Raw genomic sequence first — 17,291 nt, forward strand, 5'->3', positions numbered from 1 at the left:
CTAGAAAGGCCTCTATCTCAGGTTCCTTCTGTGACCTTCATTGGTTTAGGATGGAAAATCGCCCAAAATTTAAAGCACCATGCTATATACATAGGATTAAATCGGGTGCAGCCCCACAGTATCTCAGTGCCTTGGTACACCCTTACCTCCCTACATGTCTTCTCCGATCCTCTACTCAGGCTAAGTTCCAAGTCCCCAGGATCAAACAAGTACGTATGGGAGGTCGGTCTTTTGCTTGCTTAGATCCTTCACTGTGGAATTCACTCCCCCTTACAACTCTGGCATGAAACTATTCATCAAAAATTCCGCAAAGACCTAAAAACGTGGTTATTTAACCATTAGGATTTCTCTTTCTTCTTGCATAGGTCCAATGGCTCCAGGAAACCTCCGGGTATCTGTGCGCCATAGGAAATTTTATAATAATAATTAATAATACTGTGCACTTGGATACCAAACCCAAAGGTAACTACACCCTCTTTCTATACTTAACTTGAGAGGGTGAAGCAAATGCTCATCTAACAACAAGACATGATTTCAGCAGAAGTGTCACAAACACCTGATTATGGTAAAACTGAAATCCTGGGGGTTAAAATGGTTGGTGAGATAGTAGAACTAGGCACTAGCACTGCCCTCAAGTGTTACATATGTACATCTTTCACCACAAGATGTACCTTACTAGATAGCTGCTTCCAAATGCCAGAATATGAAGAAGTTAGTCAAGCATTAGAGGAATAACTCTGGAAGGGATGGTCCCTGTGAACCATAAGTCTGAACAGTTTAACATTTTCACAGATAAGAGCAAGGCAAAGGACCCTATGTCTAAAGTCGTGGCCGAGATATCTTGTAACACATCCAGAAAAGCCAGCTGCTTTAAGGGAAAACATTTAAGATCTAAAAATGAGACCTTAGATTATTTTACCCAAGTCCTGAAGGGGATTCTTAGATTCAGATATAAGAGGCAGGCCAGAACCCCAAACTCATAGATCCCCGGGCTATTGATACAACTGGATAGTCAGCGGGCATCGGGATTAGAATAAAGCCAATGACACTAGGCTTCCCAGACCAGTCATACAGTTACTATAATGCTAGTGGTAACTGTAGCAAAGTGGCGATGACAACTCAAAGCAATCACATCATATTGATTTGAGGTATTGTTACCTAATAGTTTACCAATACATCTACAGAACATTTACTAGTAGGGCCTGTCACCTCCTGTTTGGCCTGCAGTTGTCTTTCTAGCTGCTTTACAAAATGAACGTGGTGGAGCTTCCATGTGAATTACTCTAAAGTCAACAAGGACAGAGTCAGTACAGAGACAGGGCGACAATGTTTCCTCTTCCACTACCTGTCATGCAGGGCACAAGTCGTAAAAAGAGAAGTGGGGGGACGCGTCACCGGAAGTGATGTCAGGACAGGAAGTGACGTCACGAAAGGTGCCGAGCTCCTCGTCCCAGAGAGGCCAAAGAGTGAAGTCCAGCTGTTTGGCAGAGGGGACAGTGTCCCCCCGGTAAAATAAGTGGGGGGACGCCGACTCGAGCCCTGCTGTCATGGGGGTCAGGCACGGGAGCATCATTGAGAGTGAATGTTGGTGGGATTGATATGACTCGGAAGCCTTGGCCACTGACAACTCCCAGCTCACCTGCCACATGAAGTCCAAACCATTATCCAGGTAATCAAACGGTGCTAGACAACCTCTCAGAGACCCCCAACGCTGCATCAAAGAACAGCTGGAGGTGGAAAGTGAACAGACCACTCAGGGACTGGGTAGACTTCAAGAGAGAAGTTTACAACTACATTCTGAGAACAAGCATTTCTGGCAACGCTTCTGTCTGTCAGATCCATGCATCCTAGGGGATAGCTTTGCTGTCTGAGGCCTGAGACACTTGGGGTTTGTGAAACCTGAGCAACAACTGCTGTTTAAAAGGAAATATCTGCTCAACTTCAGAGACAGCTCACCTACTAAATGCCAATACCTGAAAAAAAATGAATTTTGAAGGATGGCTGGCTGTGCGATCCCTGGGCCTGTGATAAATGATCCAGCGCTGCTGTGCAAAGGGTCTGTGTAACCTGTAGAATCATTTTGATGCATGAGGACTGAACTTACAAGGTCGCTATCACCAATAAGTTGATCAGTGTCTGGAAGTTAGAGGGCACAATCGCTCTACTTTTAGATTGTAATCACTCAGTAGTCCTGTTCAGTTTGCATTACACCCCCCCGCCCCTTTGGCAGTCATATTGTAAAATGGACGCAGGTACTGACCTTTCACAAGCACTCTACAAAGTTATAGCTATTTTGAGCGCATTTCTGAAGCATTTTATAGCACAGAAGGATGTACTTTATCCAATCAAAAGAGCACTCTACTCTGTTCTAATTGCTATAAAGTTTCGCTCTTAATGCCCCTCAAACAGCACCGAAATGTCACACATAAGTCCACTGAAAACACGGATATGTCACACATAAGCAAATGGAAAACTTTGCAGTTATATGCGAGTGCTATGCATAGTCAAAAAAGCATACGAAACAGTAGCAGAGTCTTGTACCTTGCAAGGCAGTTTCGCTCTTACCCTGGGTGGATGGCCCCATGGACTTCAGCAGACTCTTGTGTGCACAAATCATAATTCCTACTTCAAACTCAATACATTAAAATCTCTTGGGGATTGAGATTTCTGATATACTTTTTTCCTTCTTGACATCAAATCAGATTTTCTATCTTCAGAAAACACAGAGTGTGGTGGATGAGACAGCAGGAAGGCCCTTCAAAGCTCGTTTGTAAGTGCCGAGGCAATTAGGGATAATATAATGCTGCGGGAGAGCACTGAATTACAAAGCAATTTTCGAAGACCTGGCATGGCAGACAATCGGAGCAAGATCGTCTCGGAGGATGATAATGCATCTCTCTTAAAATCAGTGGCGGCTGGTGACATTTTAAATTGGTGCACCGTAAAAGTTCGGATCAAGTGACCTGTGGGGAGCGAGTGAGCCTGACCGTCTGAAGGGGGGTTGGGGCGGTTCACAACCAAACACAATTTTTTTTAATACAATAGCTGTGGATAACCACATATTTGATGTGGTTGTGAACTAGTGGTTGCTCTTGGCACTATATTGTGGGTATCATGTTCAGCCGGGGCTGCTACTCGTGCCGAACTGTGTGCTATTTTAACACAGTGGTCTTTGCATTATATTGGGGGCAGATTTGATGCATAAGCTGCTCTTGCCACCGCGCTGGGTCCTGATTTAAGACAGCGATTACTCTTGACGCTACACAGAGCACTCTTTGGAGTCAGTCGCTGTGATCTGTGCCTCGCTGGGTGCTGTATAATTCAGTGGCTGCTATTGGTGGCGCTTCTAATGAAGATGCCGTGACCTGCTTTTGATGAAGATGATATGAGCTGAGGAGGAAAAGGAAAGCCCCTGCTCTGATATTGCTCCAGCAGAAGGACCGGACCATGTGACTGCGTCCCCCCTCGGACCCCACCTAATGGAACTCTACTCTCCTGGTTTTTTGGGTCTTGACCTGAGAAAATATACTATTTTTATATATATGTATATAGAGATAACTAACCACCAGTATATGTAGTAGACCTTTGTACTCACTACCATTCCTATGTGACTCTTAGAGTTTATCCTTTTGCATCTCTTCCTTGTATGACTCCACAACTTGTACATTTGCATTTTTTTCTGTTTGTATCTCTTCCGTGTGTGACTTAAAAACTTGTACATTTGCAATTTTTTCTGTTTGTATCTTTTATGTAACTCATGTAATCCTTATGTATCGCAACTGGTTCATCTGTAAAGCGCTCTGACTCCTTCTGGTAATGTTCGCGCTATATAAAATCGCATTAAATAAAATTAAAATAAATAAATGTGCCACAAACTCGGTGCCCAGATTTTAATTGCTTGTAATTTCCTTTCGCATAGTATGCATCAGCAGCACTACATTTATTTTTTTACTTACGCGATTTGAAATGGTTTCGTGCATATTCCTATTCCTTCCCATGCACTGGAATGTACACAGATTCTGAGTGCATTCGGAAGGAGTGTATGGGTTGTAGTTCAGCCGAGATGCTTCTTAAAATTCCACGTTCGACCGCTTGAGTTGCGACTGTTTTGCTCAGAATCACAACTTCTTACTTGAGTCTATCCCACGCCTTTGTATAAAGATCATCAGCAGTTCCGTGTGGCCAGCGGTTTCATGTATATTTGTAGGCTAATCTCAATTTTATGGAGGACTGCTGGTAACAACTGTTTCCACCCTTTAAGGTTATTTCTCAATGTTTTTACCACTTGGTTGTCGAAGGAGGAGGCCACCTGCTAAGACTTAGATATATGGATCCCAACATAGGATCTACCCGCTACCAATGTTTCTTAACGTTCCTTCTTTACCATAATTATTCTAGGCTTATAGATGTTATACTTTGCAAGTTAGCAAGTTTCACAAGTAAAGGCATTTTTCAACATAGCGTATAAACAATACCTATATCTTCGGGTAGGGAGTGGCCAGCACGCTTTAAGTGGCATGGGTAACGCCTTGGGCACCAGCCCCCAAAGCAGCGAATCAGGGATGGCAAAATCACAGCCGTTGAATCCTCCAGGCCCAGGGTGAATGTGGGGCCTTTTGGGGTTTTAGGGCCCTGGGGGAGGAAGACTGCTGCCCTATCTGACTCAGCCCTAACAAGCTTTAGCGCAAACATGCCCTGGGGGAGGCGGAAGGGAGGGCCGGTGAGGCCCGGTATAGGTGTACACCATGGCAGTGGGGGAGATCCATGGGTTGGCCACAGCCAGCAGGTGTAATGAGGAAGCCGCGCCCACATTCTCTACCTGGCCCATCTCATCCAAAGTGCTTTACCATCCATAAACCAGGCCAAATCCTTCTCCTTAAGCACAGGCATGTATACATCTTCAAAATAAACAATTTCTGCAACTTTTGCTCATTGCTGGTGTAACATGCTTGTTATCTAACTGGATGGTGTGAACAAGATCATCTGATCCGATTATTTCTGTCCCCTGTTCTCAAACTCCTCAGAAGCAGAGGGTGGTTTTACTCAGCACCTCCAGGTGTGCATCAAACTAAGCTTGTGAGTGACCTGACCACCAGCTCAGCTCTTAGCCCAACCCCATGACTCCTGGTCAATTTAGGCACTGCCCCCTTGTTGTTTATGTTAGGAACCAGCATGGGAGCAGTGCGAGGATTGGCTTGGTCAGGTGCTGACAACGCTCCAAAGGAGACTTGGGGCTGCGGTAGCAATACGCTGGGCTCCCTACATTGTGCAGAAAAGGGTTCAAGTGCGCATGTCGGGCTGGGGTGAGCAAGGCACCCATCCATGTGCACTTCACCACTAACCTGCCAATCACTCAAGCTCCCACTCCCCGCCCACCCACGTATGCCCGCCTCACTCCTGTTAAAAGAAAACTTTGTCTGGGTAATGCCGCACACTGCGGCAAAAAACCCCAAAATGAGAGCAGTCAGCAAACATGATTTAATATAGGGCAAAGAAATAGGGGTCAATGCCCCCACACCCAAATAAAGACACCACTGCTCATCTCTTTGCACCTTGCGCTGCTACTGCATCTGACGATTAATTTTTTAATTGAAAGAAGTCAAAGGCCCATCTAAAGCAGGAATAAAAACCTTCCATACTAAAAGGTGGATGTCTATGGTAAATGGCAAACATATGCAGTGTTAGAAATGGGATTTTTGGTAGGCTAGGGCATGTGCCAAAGCCAGGCAGAAACCACCACTTTAGTCAGGATAAGGGAGTTACACTCCTAAAATAACCCCTGCACACCCCCTTGGAAGCTTGGCACTAGCAGTCAGGCTTATCCTAGAGGCATTGTGTTAAGCATTTGCACATAACCAACAGTAATTAAGTGTAAGCACTACAAAAGGACACCACACCAGTATAGAAAAATATCCAATATTTTTATATACTTAAGACAAGACCAAAAACGATAAAAATCCACAATACAGTACTTAAAATTCTTCAGTTATCAAAATGTGCTTGAAAAACAGTTTCTTGATGTCGATAGCTCCATCCAGGGCTATCAAGGCGTCGTGAGTAAACAAATCCAAACAGTTCTGGCTGACCGCGGCGTTGCGAACTAGCTACGGTGTCGGGAAGACCAGCAAACAGTATCTTTTAGAAATGAAGGGAGTCGGCGAACTCTCGTTAAACTTCCAAAGCACCGCGTTTGCAGGCGTTGATTCTGGAAGTCGGCGCAGAAGTCGTCGGGCCCTTGAAGTCAAACACGTTGCAGATCGAACTCCTCACTGTTGAAGTCAGGAGCGCTGGCGTCGGCAGGTGTCGGATGCTGTGGTGCGAAGTGCAGCGATGTGGCATGGGGTGCCCTCAGGTCGCGGTGTGAGCAGCAGCTCGATGGCGCATCAGATGGCGTCGTCAGTGAGACCAGGGTCTTGGTGAGAAGTGAATGCGGTGCTTGTCGCAGTGCTAGCAGCGTCGTCGTCGTTGCTAAAGAGCTGTCGGCGACTGACAAACTGGAGTCGCTGGCGTCGGAATCGGTAAGCCAAGGCTGCGGTGCAGGATGAGAGCGGTGCATCCTGTAACTTTACGAGTGGTGCCCTCGAACCACGGTGCAAGCAGCGGCATCGATTTCGGCGTGGAGCGGCGTCATCTGGGATACCAAGGCATCGTCCGGAAGCGAGGCGGTGCAGAGTGCGGCGCCCACAGGTCGCGGTCCGAGCAGCAGTTTGGTGGCGGCATCAGCAGGCGTCGTCGGTGAGACCAGGGTCGTGGTGGGGCATTGTGGCGGTGCCCTCTGCGGTGCCGTCAGGTCACGGAGTCGGCAGCGTCATCGTCAGCGACGTCGGGTTGCTTTTTCTTCTGTTGCAGCACAAAATACATAGTCCCCAGGGCTGAGGGCAGAAGAACTTGAAGTCTTTGTTGTTCCTAAGACTTCTTGAATAAGGGGGGCAAGCTCTACCTCAAGCCCTTGGAGAAACTCACAAAAATAGATTGCAGAAAGTTCAATCCAGTCCTTTCACTGCCCAAGACAGAAGCAGCCACTGCAGGCCAACACAGCAAAGCACACAGCAAAATGGTAGTTCCTCCTCACAGCTTCTCCAGCGCTGGTAGCCTTCTTGGTCCAAAGGAGTTCTAAAAGTCAGGGGTCTGGGTCCCAATATTTATATCCCAAAATCATTTGATCTCTTAGGTAGAGAGTGTCTGTGCCCAGCCAAAACCAGTTATGCCTTCTCTGGTGAGAATTTCTGGCAGGAGATGCAGACGGCATGGTCAGAGGCAGGCCAGGCCATTTGATGTTCAAGGAAATCTCCCCCTCTTCTCCAATTGCAGCCCAGGTCTATTCAGCCCTTTCCTGACCCACCCAGACTATCTGGAGCAACTCCTGCTCGCCAGCCTTCTGTCATCCAAAACCCAGACAGGCAATCCACATTCCAGCAGAGGCACACGGGATGACTGATCAAGAAAAGGCCTACTTTCTAAAAGTGGTATTTTCAAACACAGAATGTAACAAGCATTGGCATAGCCAATAGGTCTCATCTTTGGAAATTTATAAGGAACTTTATAAGTGTTTAGTCAGATCTATTGGCTTTGTCAATGTTTTTAAGCTATTTTGTAGAGAAGTTAAGTATTAAAATGGTTAATAAGCTTTTACTTAATTCCAAGGTTTCTCTGGCGACAGGAGAAATAATGTAACTGCATCGTAGGGATACAAAGCTGAAGAAACAACACACAATTAAGTGGTGTAAGGCTAAAGCAGCCGACCTTCGAGCTGATAAACATATTCAAAGCTGTCCCTAACAGGAGCCCCAAAATACATTTGGCCCAGGGCCCCCAAAATCCTTAAGATGTCCCTGTCCTGATGAGCATTAAGTACAGTAATGTGTCTGAGGCCATGAGGCCTCACACTGCAAAAATCTGGAGTTATTTTTACAATAATTTCATTAAACTCTTACAAACAGTAAAAGCGAAGGTTTCTTGGCTTTTCAGAGAGCTAGCGTTGCTCAATGGAATTCAACTCTCTTTCAGACGTCTGGAGTTTTAAATTAAGGTTTGTATCTGAGGATCTATTTTATGTTACATTAAACATCTTGAAGGTTGGATTCGTTTTTTTCTGCTGCCCTTACTGGTTGATGGGCGACAGTAAGTCTTGTCATTGTTTTTCATCTGCGAGGTACAAATATGCAAAGCTTGTTACCTTCAGAAATGTTTGTATTTGACCCTTATTGTTTTTGTTAAGGTAGTTCCAGTGGGTTCCTGTTGCTATAATCATTGTTTGGCCTCAAGAATTGTAAGAATTGGGCTCACTTGCCACATTGCCTTCAAGATGGCAATAATTTAGGCCTCCCACCTTACCATGTTACCAGCCACGCCTGCTTCTAAATTCCATGACTGCTTTTTGTTTTTCCTCCATGCTGACATCTTTCTACTTATTTTTATGTCTTTCGACTCTATTTCCTGGTTTTTAGAATTACGTCTGCACACAATCCCTGTTTGATTCACCTAACAAATAAACAAGTATGAATGACGGTTAACAATAACAGAAACTCAATATTCATGTTCCTCGGTTCTGGCAACTTCTGTAATCCGACTTCTAACCCTGTTCCATTCACCAGACCCCTCTCGGAGCTCCAAGACTCAGACAAGTATAATAGATTTACTCATTCAGCGGGTATTAGGTACATTGAAAGATGAAGTACGGGTGACCTATAAGATACTTAATTGAGGCTGGTTTTCACAGACACTTGTGGTTTTGGCATGTTGCTGTTAACGGCCACAATGTGGCAGCACCTCTCTAGTTCTGGATGGGGAAGGCTCGAGAACAATGATATAACTGCTGCCTGATTTAAGGAATAAACTAGATCCTAATTTAATTTCTGGCCAAACTTAAGAACAAACTAGGTCCTCTTAGTATTGATCTTTTAGCCGCAAAATAATTCCATTTCCGATTCCTTCTTAAAGGTGCAGCTAATACAGTGTCTAATGGCCTTATACATTAAATGATTCGATGACTGCCTTTTATGCTCCACAGCCAGGGCTTTAGGAAGGATGAAACAAGCAGCCGCAAAAGTAACCACGACCGCCATCTGTTTCCAATTAACATGACCGCGAGACAGGCAAATGTAAATAAGCGAGGGCATGATAATTAGAAACAGATGGTGCATCTGCTCGCTCCCACAAGGTAAACACCATCCATGCACGAGTGCTCATTGGAAACAGTGCAGTACATGCACGAGTTTCCCAAAAAGTCCTGAGTGATTCCAAGAGGTAACTCCTAAGCAGTGCTTGCGCGCTGCCTAGGCGAGACCTAAAAATCACCTTCACTAAAAGATGCATCTTTAGATTCTGAGTTCAGGCATACTAAACTTTATTTTCCTACCTAATTCCTCGGGCCAGTTATGTTTATAAGATGTTATAAACAAACTCCCAATTCAGTCCTATGGGGAACAGGTAGCCTTGCAATAGAGAAAAACGAAATTGGCCGTAATTAACTATCAGGAAATGCCACACACACCAGCCATGTCATATTTCACATACACAGCACCCGGCCCACAGGGGTACCTTGGGCCTACCTTAGGGGTGGCTGACATGTAAGAAAAGGGAAGGTGAGTGACTGGCAAGTGTGTGCACTGTCCAAGTCGACATGGCACTTAAAACTGCGAGCACACTCCGCAATGGCGAGTCTGAGTTACCTTTTCAGGTCTACTCAAGTGGGTGGCACAATCATTGCTGCGGGCCCGCTAGTAGCATTTGATTCACAGGCCCTGGCACACTCAGTGCACTCTACTAGGGACTAACAAGTAAATCAAATATCCAATCATGGAAACACCAATCCATAACATAATTTACCACAGGAGCACTGGCACTTTCCCAGTGATCAACAGTGAGAAAAGTGCGCAGAAACACTACGCCAGCAAAAACAGAGTCAAAACCGGGAGGTCAGAAAGCAAAAACTGATGAGAAACATGCCAAAAGATGCAAAGTCTAACATGCGGCACGAGAAAATCCGAGGATCTTACTTATTACTATTCATCATTTCCAACAACCTAGATTAAAAGAATCCTGTTAGTCTTGGACTCGTCATTTTAGATTTTAGTTCATTTTGTTCAAATAGATCTAGTTATCAAATAAAAATTATCACAATGATTTCTAAAGCCAAGAATATATTATTTACTTCACTTTCATAAGTCTTTATTTCGATTTAGAAATCATAAAAGACAGCAAAAAAGACTATACATTTACATATTTAAAAGGTAAATCGGTAACATATCAGGCAGCAGTTTATCATAATACCATATATCGTTAGAAAATGAAATCAAATTATAAGCCGTCCAACTAGTAAGTAAAACAATAAGTTAAGTACATTAAATAAATAATGTCATATGTTTTAGCATCCATTTAAAACACATACAATTCATTATACAAATGTTAAACGTTTTAAGAATAGAAGATAAAATTTCAAAAGATTACACTTACAACATATATCTATATATATACATTGAGGTGGCATGATCACAATAAATAACTTAAAAAAAGGGGCACAAATTATCACTGTAAACATAATTTACGAGCTCGGATTATCCACATCCAGTGGAGAAACTTCGCGACAGCTATAACCACAGGCTGGGATTTATTAGTACGAAGAATCCTTAGGGACACACAGCCTGTTTTAAGACCTAGCTGCAAGCAGATAGGTTTTAACCATGCTAGCCTACGGACTTTATATTCAGGACAGATAAAAAGTATATGACCAATGCTTTCCTGTTGAGTGGGGCAGAAAGGACAAGTGGGACTATGTCCACCACTCCATTTCGCAGTGAAGGTATTAATGGGTAGTGTTCCAACCCTAAACTGGTGGTATTTCTTCCTGTCCCCGGGGACGCTAATCCAGTCCCAGTAACCCTCAAAAGCGGTAGAATGTTTTAATTCAAGAAACTCCACAGTTAGAGATGGGCTGGTACAGCGACCAAATCTTTTTAGTGAAACCAAGTTCCAATACAGATCTCTAAAAGCTTTTCTAGGTGGGAATGTACTGGCTATTGGATCTTCCCACAAAAAAGATAAACCCATAGCATTGTATGTTGCCCTTGCCTCCCTCATCCAAGGGATTTTATGTGCCCTATCTGCATTTCTAACTTCAAGGAATGCCCGTGCATACTGGGAGAGTTCTGGAGTGACCCACAATCTCCTCCAGTATGCTACTGATCTGTAACGGGCCATATCCTCCAGGTGTTGTGATCCTAAATCATAGAATAGGGGGGTCAAGGGAGTTGATGCGGGAAGACCTGTAATTCCCCGCAAGAATTTGTTTTGCACACCTGTCAGTTGGGTAAGGTTACTGAATCCCCACAATTCTGCCCCGTAAAGAACAGCTGATCCAATCTTAGCATCATACATTTTAAGAACTGGGGTGATAGGCCTAGTGTGGGAGAGGTAAAACTCTTTGGTTAGGGCTCCTGCTAATTGGGCATGTTTCGTGACCAGCTGGTTAGTGTGATGTTTCCAATCTAATTTAGAGGCTCGGGTAATCCCCAGGTAAGAAAACACCTGAGTCTGTTCAAGTTATACCCCACTCATGGCCCCCTTCCCCCTAACAAACTTGGACTTATGCAGAACCATAAACTTGGTCTTACTTACGTTTATGACTAGTCCATAACCTTTGCAGAAAACCTCAAAGACCTCTATGGCCTTTTGCAGGCCTTGTTGTGTCTTTGAAATTAGTAAAGTGTCATCTGCAAACATCAGCAGGGGGATCAACCTACCATCGAGCTTAGGGGCATCAGTTGGTTGTTGTTCGTAGTAGTTGATCACCCTGTTGATGTGTAATGAAAAGAGGGTCGGTGACCACTGCCAGAAGGGGATTATCCATTTCGGAGGGGTTGAATTAATCAATTTAATAACACAATCTGGTGAGGTCACGACGTTAGATGAGAAACTCTGCTGCATAGCATCAGGCAAATACCCAAAGAAAAAAATGTACTAAGCAAATTTGTTTTTAAAAATGGTTTAAACAGAGTAGGAGAATCGGATATATGGAATTTTGAAGTTTTGAAGCAAAGATGTAAAAAGTAAAGCCCAACGGAGCTATTCAGATGTAAATGTCAACGTCAGCATATATCCCTTATACAAACATGACTTAAAGGGGCCACTCTTGTACCAAATAAAAAAAAACAAGAACAAGTAGTCAACAGTGTATTCTGCCTCAGAGAGGCAATAGAGATCAAGGTAAGAGTCAGTTTTAGTCCACCCAATCCAAAGAGAATTTTCACCAAAACTCAAACCATTTTTCAGCACTTTTGTTTTCACCTTACCGAGTACTCTCATTCAAAATGACACGTCAGCGCCTCCCTAAAGAGCTCGCACCCACCTCGAGATCCTTCCCGATCAAAGATCTGAGAATACCCTTCCTACTAATATTGGCAGAGAAAAATCCCCATAGGACTTTCCTGAATAAACCGTTTTTTGTCACTTGGGTCTGCATATTGGATTTTTATGTGAAATGGAAGGCTCTTGCGGAAGTCACTTCTGACACCATCCGTTCCTTCTCCTCCCAGTTGTCCACTCACAGCTAAGTGTTCAGTATTTACCTTGAAACAGTCTTTCTGGCTTTTAATTAGCTACAATTGTTTTCTAGCATGCCAACTCCTTATGCCTAGCTGAAATGCGAATTGTAGCCACTAGGTAAGGCAGCACCCAAAACTGATTTCTGGTTGACTTTCAGGCAATCGTTGCTTTTCAACTACATTTATCAAAAATCGGCTTGCACCATTACATAAAATTGTTGAAAAAAAGTGAAAAATATCTTTCAAATACATTTTTTATATTTTTGCAGGTTGAATTAATGAATACATAATTCGGACTGCTAAGGAAAAATGTAACTTTGCCTACAGAGTGTCAAACAGATTTTAGAAACTTCTTCTTAATAATTATTATGACTAACTTTTATGTATTTAATCTCCAGTGTGGTGGGCTTGAAGAAAAACCTTGGGGGTTACGTATTCTAATGTATAAAGAAAGTTTCCTACATGAAAGATTGCTGCTCATCTCTGCCAATGGTGACCGTGATGACTTTATAACCACAGCAAGCCAAGACACAGAAGTATTATCCATAGGATACATTTAGTCCCACATTTGGATGATGTACATATATACTCTTCAACCCACATAAGATCCTTCATTTCCGCACTATAGGTGCTTTTCATGCCCTAAATTACCATGGCCTTACTGAAAACTTAAATACGCCAATTTCAACCTCATGTTTTCAGTGGCACAGTGCTTGCACTGAAAGCACGAGGGCCAGTTTCACTATATTCAAAGTCCTAATACCAGCAAACAACTGTCCATAAAAATGCAAAAAATCCAGAGACATGGACAAAAGGCGAACTTTCTAAAAACAGATAATGCAATTCATACATAAAAAAAATTCTCTCTTATTTTTTTTGTCTAGTTTGAATTTTTTCTGTATACTGTAACTAGCCAGAGAACAAGCAATTCTGGAATTGTTCTCTTGTTGCAGATATTTGTGTAAACTATATATTGCGTAAGTCAATCTTCAGGACAGCGGATTTGCCAGGAATACTGAATAATAGAGGATGCCTTATCTCTTTCACTTTGAACGCGTTTGTGGTTACGATGACCACAGAGGCACTGCTGAAGCATCTCAGAAGGCTTGGTATGAGTGTGCAACCAGCACTGCCATAGAGATAGTAAAAAGGTATGAGAGGGGAGAATATGCTGAGGAAAGTTGTGGGCTTGATTGAAAGAAGCTTGGCAAAGAATGCAGCCGTTACTAAATTGTTACTATATTGCTCTGCAAGAAAATGTATTTATGATATGGATCTGCAGTGTTGGAAAACAACCACACAACAAGTGAAATGAAAGGTTTCAGGTCATTTACAAAGATCTGTGACCATGAAAAAGTTCAAAACATACATGGTCTCAATTGGGCACCATTTATAAAGGCGAAAATGGCAAATGATTGCTCGGGGTCACATTTTTTAGGCATTTTAGGGGATTTCGGAGCCGAGAGTAGGTAAGGAGTTCACAGACAGTGTGTATAATGCGAGGAGAGGAGACTGCAGTAAGATTAATTTGGCCAAAGATGGATCTAGTAGATAGGGAGGTCACACAGTATGTTTGGCTGCCACCAGGGAGACGTTTGTCCAGTAAAAGCATTTAAGGAATATTAAAAAAATGAGACTAGGAAATTGACTTGTCAGAACAGGGGCGAGGATGAAAGTAATGAAGTGCCCTGCTACTCATTGCCTTAAAAGAAGTGAGACAGCTGACGTCACTGAGGCAAAGCAGTAGGCATGTCCTGATCAAAGAATATGGGCTGGAGGGGGCCTTTGAGCCCTATGGGCGTTGCGCACCTGGGCTGGAGCAATATAATTCTTGTGGTTGAGACAGAGCTTCACACACTAGATTTCGCGTGTTGGTATATATAAGATGTCTTCAAAGAAAGATCCGAAATGTTTCAAACAATGACATTGTGAACAGCTGTCCAGCTATAGCCATTCTTTTTTATTGTTTTATTATTATAGGTATAGTGCAAGTGTGATGGAAATTGATAGATGTAAACCTGTTAGGGGCACACCCAAAGGAACTGCTTAACGGCAACTACCATACACAGGCATCTTCAGTAGTTACATGCCTGCACTGGCAGAGGAAGGATATGTTTGGGGAAGTTATTGTCTGCATGACAGGCAAAAGAGACTGATACCAGACTCTTTTGACACACACTTCGGAAACAAAATAACAAGTACACATGAAACAAATGTATTTAGTTAACAAAGAGATCAAGAGGGATGTGTTTTGGTCAATAAAGTGCTGAGCAAAACTAGAAATTGATAGTAAGACAAGCAAATTAAAAAGGTTGGGAAAGGAGCATTGCTGATAGATGCACGTTGGTGTGGATTAGAGGGACCATGTGTCATCACTGAACCTTCCTATGTGACCTTAGCAGATGAGTCAGTGCCAGTTTTAAGCTTAGACGAGGATGAGAGGGCAGGTTGAAGATCTGACGCAGGTAGGAGGCGGATCATAAGAACCACCCGCTTTCACCACTACAGACAGGGTAGACGTTAGCCTCTCTCAAACCCATCTTCAGTGGTTGTGGGAGTGCTCTTTTCACAGACATAGCTAAGGCTGAGGTGCGGGCTGGCTTGAAAGTGAGATTATCATTAGAGGACACAAAGGTTGACTGATGGTAACCACACAGGCGGTGGAAGTCACGGTGGGGGGTGCTGCAGGGCCCTCAAAATCAGGGCACAGGTCAAGGGTATATGTGGGTAGATGCTGTCTGCCCACTCTTTTCACAGTGTGAACACCGTCTACCCTGCCAAGAGGTTGGGCCCTACAGAAATATGCTGAACTTATCCCAGTATAATTTTCAGACACCGAGACACATTCAGCAGTGCCTGCACGTTGTCTGCTTTCATTTCGAGTTGCAGCCTGCAGGTGGGGAATGGGCTTATCTGATTCCAGCTGGGCCCATAACAAAGGCCGAAGTTGACGGCCATCAGGCCTCTTTTTGTAGGAGTATCCTGACTGGGGGTTATCGGAAGGCTCACTTTTAAATCCAATGGAGGGAAAACAAGGGCACAACAGCTTATCACTTCACAGGTAGTTAAGAGAGGCATTCTTTTGATTTTGTTCAGTCTCTGTATATAAGAGATATGCATGCACGGTAAGAATGGCACATGTGTTGGTCTGTCCCAGTGTTTACACAAATAACAATTTGAATACCACTATTTTGTTTTTTTGTTTAATAGCATTGTAGCGCTACTCATCCCAATTCAGGGTTTCAAAGCACTTTACACCACACATACACATTATACATTGACAATAAATCATATGCGTGTAAATCAATCTGCAGGATGTGTTACAGACAACAGTGAGGAGTACGAGGCGTAGGAATCGGTGATGCACCGTTACATCGCAACTTTTACAACGGGAGTCTTTTACAACGGAACTTTTACAACGCAGGATCCATTACATCGGATGCCATTACAACGCATGGCATTACATAGCAGATGCTATTACAACGCATGGCATTACATCGTAAGTATAGGTAAGTATTTAATTTTTTTTAATTTTATAAATATTAATTATAATTAAATATATTTATTTATGTTTTTTAATATTATTAATTTATTATTTATTATATTAATTAAAGTAATTTTTAAAATAAGTACAGGTGTACAGGGGTGTTTTTAGGTTTCAGGGTAGGGTTTGGGTTTTGGGGTACAGGGGTGTTTTTAGGTTTCAGGGCAGGGTTTGGGTTTTGGGGTACAGGGGTGTTTTTAGGTTTCAGGGCAGGGTTTGGGTTTTGGGGTACAGGGGTGTTTTTAGGTTTCAGGGTAGGGTTTGGGTTTTGGGGTACAGGGGTGTTTTTAGGTTTCAGGGTAGGGTTTGGGTTTTGGGGTACAGGGGTGTTTTTAGGTTTCAGGGCAGGGTTTGGGTTTTGGGGTACAGGGGTGTTTTTAGGTTTCAGGGCAGGGTTTGGGTTTTGGGGTACAGGGGTGTTTTTAGGTTTCAGGGCAGGGTTTGGGTTTTGGGGTACAGGGGTGTTTTTAGGTTTCAGGGCAGGGTTTGGGTTTTGGGGTACAGGGGTGTTTTTAGGTTTCAGGGCAGGGTTTGGGTTTTGGGGTACAGGGGTGTTTTTTGGTTTCAGGGTAGGGTTTGGGTTTTGGGGTACAAGGGTGTTTTTTGGTTTCAGGGTAGGGTTTGGGTTTTGGGGTACAGGGGTGTTTTTAGGTTAAATTAAATTAATTATATTATATTAATTACATTTCTTAATTAAAATAATTAAATTAAATACATTATTTTAATTAATTTAATTTAATTACAATTAAAAAAATATTTAAATTAAATTAATTTCATTATATTAATTAAATAAAATTAATTACAATTTTTATTAAAATTAATTTAAATAAATAGATTTAAATTTATTAAATAAAATTACTTACTATTTTAAAATGTATTTTAATTCAATTAATTAAATTAAATTAATTAAATTAACTTAATTACATTTTTTATACTTACCTATACTTACGATGTAATGCCATGCGTTGTAATAGCATCTGCTATGTAATGCCATGCGTTGTAATGGCATCCGATGTAATGGATCCTGCGTTGTAAAAATTCCGATGTAACGGAATGCGTTGTAAAAAACCGCGATGTAGTGACACCAATCCGTAGGAATCACATGTCCTCCATAGCTCAATGTGATATGTTAGGATTACAATTTATGAACTGCAAGTAACAAAAGGATCTTTGTGTCAAAAGCAGCATCTGACTTACCCATTTAC

General features: G+C 42.7%; 1 protein-coding gene across 3 annotated transcripts in view; it reads right to left on the reverse strand.

Annotated features, from left to right (window-relative positions):
* TSPAN4 (tetraspanin 4) overlaps positions 1–17,291 on the reverse strand; it is a 2,988,612-nt gene that overhangs the window by 2,190,642 nt on the left and 780,679 nt on the right. Inside the window, exon 1 of one of the 3 annotated variants that reach the window (XM_078682791.1) lies at positions 12,291–12,360. The exons of the other annotated variants lie outside the window; for them this stretch is intronic. The gene's annotated coding sequence lies outside the window, so the exon portion shown is untranslated. Of the gene's footprint in view, positions 1–12,290; positions 12,361–17,291 lie in introns of those variants that run through there. 3 annotated transcript variants of the gene reach the window in all.

The sequence above is a fragment of the Lissotriton helveticus genome, chromosome 3_1 (genome assembly GCF_964261635.1).
Source record: "Lissotriton helveticus chromosome 3_1, aLisHel1.1, whole genome shotgun sequence".
NCBI lineage: Eukaryota > Metazoa > Chordata > Amphibia > Caudata > Salamandridae > Lissotriton > Lissotriton helveticus.